This window comes from Nannospalax galili, unplaced genomic scaffold, assembly GCF_000622305.1.
Source record: "Nannospalax galili isolate Female #2095 unplaced genomic scaffold, S.galili_v1.0 scaffold167, whole genome shotgun sequence".
Taxonomy (NCBI): Eukaryota; Metazoa; Chordata; class Mammalia; order Rodentia; family Spalacidae; genus Nannospalax; species Nannospalax galili.
Genome location: NW_008358534.1, coordinates 1,340,235 through 1,346,234, shown reverse-complemented (window position 1 = coordinate 1,346,234; position 6,000 = coordinate 1,340,235).

Sequence of the window (6,000 nt, the reverse complement as noted above, 5' to 3'; positions counted from 1 at the left end):
CCAGTATTGTCTTCATCTATTTTGGTACCGTATACCAACCAATGTGTCATTGTTTGTGTTCTGCAGTACATTTTCAATATGTAATCTCACAGTTCAAGACTTATTTCCTTCTTTGATATTTACTTGTGCTCACTGATAATACCTAGCAGAGTCTGATGTGTAACAGGAAGAGAAACTGAAGAGAAAATAAAAGATATTCTCACCCATCTGACTAGAACTTTGGGTTCCTTGAGGGCTGGTGCAACAAATTCATTTATAGCTGCAAAATATCTAACACAGTAGGCTTTCTGTTAATGTTTTAAGAAGTAATATATGAAACATAAAAATCAGTGAAGATTATTGTTATCAACATTTTAAAGGCTTTTGAAATCATCTACTAAAAAGAACTCTTCACAATTTCCATCAACCTTACCTTTCCTTTTAATGCTTTTTGTATGTTTTAACAACTGAGAGCAACACATTTTTTGCAAGGTCACAAAGTTTTGTATGCCTGCCCATAAAATTGCCCAATTTTCTCAAATACAAAATTATGGTCAAAGCTGTTCTTTCTCACAAATTACATCATGCACAGATTCTAGGTGACTGTAGCCCTGGTTTTATTCCTTTTGGAAGTGAACTAATGGGTTTTGTGGAATTTGAGGAAAAGTCTATTTGATACAGTTTTGTATTACCCACACTGAGCACCGTCTCTGCCACTTTGACAATATAATCTTGTGGAATTGTTAAGTTAAATTCATTAGAATAATTATTCACCCCCATTTCAAGATATTATAGCAGCTGGGTATGGTGATGCATGCCTTTAATTCCAGTACTCGTGAATCTCTGTGAGACTGACTCCAGTCTGGTCTACATAAGAATTTATAGGCCAGCTGGTAATACAGAAAGACCCTGTCTCAACAAAAATAAAACTAAATAAAACAAAAATTCAAACAAGTTATTTCAGCAGTTATCTGTGGTTAGTCCTGAAAAAGCTTAAGGAATGCTATTATTCTTATAATTTCTCACTGTCTCTTTGATTTAAGAAAATAGAATTATACTTATTTGTATACACATTCATCATTTCTTTGCTAGCATGTCAACTCTATGATTACGTTTGAATGAGTTCCTAGTGGTTTTGAGACTTATAGGCTATAGATACTCCCTTTCAATCATTTTCTTCTTACATAGATTTTATGTTAGAAGGCTAAGCTACTATGTATGTTATGGTATTAGCCATTTGATGAGCAAAATGATTAAAAATTGCAATATTTTGTTACAAATTAAATCAATTTTTTGGTACTGCAACAACATAGCAATGATTAGCTTGAAAATTCTTCTAAGCTTTAAGAATATTTGATGTTTAAAGTGGACTCATGATGAGCATTTCATAACATACCTATTCATCATTCATATTCCTTTTTTGAAAAATGTGTATTCATGTCAATTTTCCACTGTTTAAGGGGGTTATTTAGATTTAAGTTATTTTGGGTTCTTGAGGCAAATTCTCCTTATAACCTCAGCTGGACTAGAACGAGCTATGTAGAACAGGCTGACTTCAGTCTCACAGTGATTGCCTGACTTTGCCTCCGGAGTCCTGGGATAGAGGCTCCACAATATTTGGTGCTATGTATGATTTTTAAAGTTATGTTTTTGTTCTTGAAATATTTAAGTGTAGTAAATACATTTACAGTCACCTTATATGCTTTGCATTAATTCTTTATCATTTATATGTTTTGCAAAAAATTTCTCCCATTCTCTTGATTTTCACTTTATTACTTTCTATGCTTTACAGATGATTTGAAGTTTTTTTTTTTCAATCTCACTTATTTATTTTAATTTCTTCCTTTTCAGCCAAAAGATTAATGATAGCCAGGGTCAGATTATGTACTTTTAATAGGAGTCTAGTATGTTCTTCCTGCCCCATCATTGTTGTTTCTGCAAAATGGCTGGTGTTTTGAGTCCTAATGATGTCAATACTTATCCCATTAAAAGATTTTCTTTCTTTTTCTAGAAAATTCTATTTTATTTGATACAACTGACTATTATGAACATCCTTTGCTTTTGAAAACTACACTTTTCTTCTACTTTTTCTAATTCTCCCCTAATTATCTCTTATTGACTTATTTTCTACACAGCCTTTCAAATCTTTGTTTTAGGGGGGTGCAAGAGAAATATAATTCTTTAAACATCATTTTGCACTAGACTCTGATTTAATCATAAACAGTTAACAATCATGATTTCATATATCTAATGCATTTTTTTTCATTTGGCTCCAAAACTGTATACACTTGACTGTTGAGTAGACCCTTAGAAATATCATATTCGAAAGTTAACTCAGCATTGTCTTTTTTACATAAATTGTGGTACATAGATCCAGTAATGATACCAATTACACACTCAGTTCTTCTAACCAGAAATTTTGGCAGCACTCACAACATAGTTTTTCTGATTTTCTACATCCAATTAATTATTAAACACAAATTTTTTTAAATAGCAAGAATACCTCCTGAAAAAAATGTGTTGCTGGGTGATTTCATCATTGTATAAACATTGTAGAATATACTTATGCAAACATGAGGTTATAGCCCAGAGCACGCTTGGGTCATGCTTTATGTGCATGTGTAATGTAGCCTATTTCATCTTGAGACATGATGAGCAAAAGAGCATGAGCTTAAATAAAGTAGAAAAATTAAAGATGAAAACCAAAGTTGCAAGCATTAACCATATGTAATTCCTGCTAATATCACATAGCATAAAGTTTTATAATAAACATTTTAATAAATACTTTTAATAAGCAGTAGTACACTCTAAAATCATCATTAAAGAATATCTCATTCAACATATAAACTACAAAATTTTGTATTGTACATTTAGTGTATATTCAGTACTATGTACAGTATATAGACTGTCATATATTAAGTTGTATGCTTGTGTGTGCATATGTGTCTGATGTGTGTGCATGTGTGTGTATGCTGGTGCAAGCCTGTGTATATGTGCACAGAGTCCAAAAGAGAGCAACAGGTATCTTGTTATATTGCTTCCCACCTTATTACTTTCAGATAGAGCCTTTCATTGAACCTGGACCTAGGCTGGTGACCCACAAGCGCCAGTGATCCCCTATCTTCACGACCGTATAGCGCTGATATTAGAAGTAGGGGCAGCCGTGCCCAACTTTTTGCATACTGGGGATTCTATCTCATGTCCTCATGCATGTGTAGCAAGCATGCTTATTTACTGAGCCGTCTTCTAGCTAATTTAGTTTATTTATATTAAATCATCACAAATATGTGAGTGATGTGATATGATGTCCCTAGGTGATAGGGATCTTTCAGCTTCATTATATTTCTGGGAAGCTACCTCTGAATATATAGTCCACTGTTTGCTAAAGCTAGCATAACTGAAAACTTGTACCACAAAAATCCATTTTTCCTGTGCTCCAACTCCTAGAGAACACTGTTCTTTTCTCAATTTCAATGTATTTGCTTAATACAAATATCTCATATAAGTGGCATTATGCAATATTTATATTTCTGTGTTTGCTGGTCTTATTTCCCTTAACCAGATGTCTTGCCAGGTTTACCACTGTTGTTGTAAATATCACAATTCTTTCTCTTCTAGGACTGAATGGTTCATTTTATGAATATACCACACTATATTTATACTTTCATTTGATACTAAAGACGTATGTATACCTTTTGGTATCTTGGCTCTTGAGAATAAAAATATCTCTTTGAAGCTTGAAATTAAATTCTTTTAGACGTATTACCAAAAGTAACAGTGCTAGATAATGTGGTAACACATTTTTCATTTTCAAAAGGGCTTTCATCTAATTTTCTATAGCTACGGCTATAATTTACATTCCTACTAATAGCATGCAAAAGTTATCTTTCTCTATAAACATGCCACAAATTGTTATATTTTTCATTTGTGTTTTTCTCATGATAAAAAAGGTTCAGTATCTGTTAATACATTTTTTGGGTAAGTTTTCAAATAATCAATGAAAGAGAATATTATCATTATCAGCCCTCAGGAGGTAGAGGCAGGTGGATCGCTGTGAGCTTGAGGGCAGCCTGGTCTACATAGTGAGAACTCCATAGTGAGTTCTAATGTTTTGTTTGCTATGCAGAAGGTTTCTCATTTGCTTTTGTGACTTATGCTTTTACTTTCACATCTAAGAAATGACTGCTGACAGGAAGCTTTTCCTTTAGGTTTTCTAAGATTTTCATAAGTGTGGTCTTAAACATATACATAGAATTCATTTTAGATTACTTCTGTTCAGGGTATAAGCTAGAGACTCAATTTTTCGGTTTTCTTAATAGTATTTGTTTAACAGAATGTCCTTTTACCTCGTGTCTTCTCAGTATCTACGTTTTTCAACATTCATATGGCTGCATAATTTTGAGTTATTTAATAGACATTAAATTCATAACTTCTGAACAATTTTGCCTTGTCAGATATTTCATTTCTGTTCTGGACTTTGATGTTATTCTGACTTCAATATAATTGTCTTTTTCTGATGAGTAATAGTCTACTTATCCTTTAATGTCCATACATTTTCTTCCTTCTAACATCCATTATCACTAATGTTTTCATCCACATAATGTATTTTCTTGTATTTAAATTAAAAATTCTCTTTACTTTCTCTGTTTAGTTTGGCAATGGTTAAATTTATTTCCATGTTAGTCAAGCTTCTTTTGGTTGCGCGTGACAGAAATTTAATTCTTGTTTTTATATGTTTTTCCTTTTTCTTTCTTTTGTTTTTCAGAGTTTCTACTTTTGCCTCTTGAACTATCTATGTAGACGAGGTTTGCCTTGTAGAACTCAAAGATATCTGCCTGCTTCTTCCTTTAATTGCTGGGATTAAAGGTGTGTGTCACCAAGTCAGGACTCAGAAATGTAACTCAAACAGCTGAAGTGAGCAGGAGGATAGAATCTAAGGTTCATGTAGTCATGGATATTGCAGTGCTGCATACGGCCTCAAGCATAATTGGAGTAAAAAGACCTTAAGCCTCCAGTACGAAGTGGAATATGTCTGTGTCTCTAACTTCTTTTCTTTCTTGTGTATTAACTCAACCTTAATTCCCTAAACAGTATAAAATGCATCTACTAGGAGATCTTATACTTCATATTTCTGTATTATACTTGGAGTAGGAATACATCCTTTCCTCATCTCCATTTAGAAAAATGCTATTCAATTTAGTATTCTATTTCACCAGAATTCAGTCACCTTCTGCCTATGGACCAAAGTCATGTACTTAAGAATTCATGATACTGGAGACTGCCACTGCTCATTTGTGAAAAACCTGATAAACCACAGAAACGTCTCACTGTAGAAATATATATGTTGTGGTGATTTGAAAGAGAAATGTCCCCTAAAGGCTAATGTATTTGAATGCTTGGTATATGCTCCTCAGTTGGTGGCACTGTTTGGGGACATATCATGGTTGGCTTCAGTTGCCAACTTGGCACATCTGGGAAATGGGAACCACAAGTTGGGGGATTTCCTCTATTGGGATGGCTTATGGACTTGTCTATTAGGCATTTTCTTGGTTTTTGAGTGGTGTGGGAGGGCCCAGCCCTCTGTGGGTTGATGGTCCTGGGTTGTATAAGAAAGCTGGTTGAGCACATTCTAGAGGAGTAAACCAATTACTAGCCTTCGTTTGTGGTCGAACCTTCAGTTCTTGCCTCCAGGTTCCTGCCCGGAGTTTCTGCCAGACTTCCCTCAAAGATGGAATGAATGCCTGTTGGAAGTATAAGATGCAGTAAACTCTTTCTTCCCCAAGTGGTTTTTGGTCACAGTGTTTTATCACAGCAATAGAAAGTAAACTAGGACAGGCAACCATGGAATCATTAGGAACTTTGCTTGAGGACGTACCTCACTGGGAATGGGCTTTGAGACTTTAGAGCCTAATTCCACTTACTGTTTCCTCAATTTCTCTGTCTCTCTGTCTCTGTATTTCTCTCTCTCTCTCTCTCTCTCTCTCTCTCTCTCTCTCTCTCTCTGTCTCGTGTTCCCTTCTG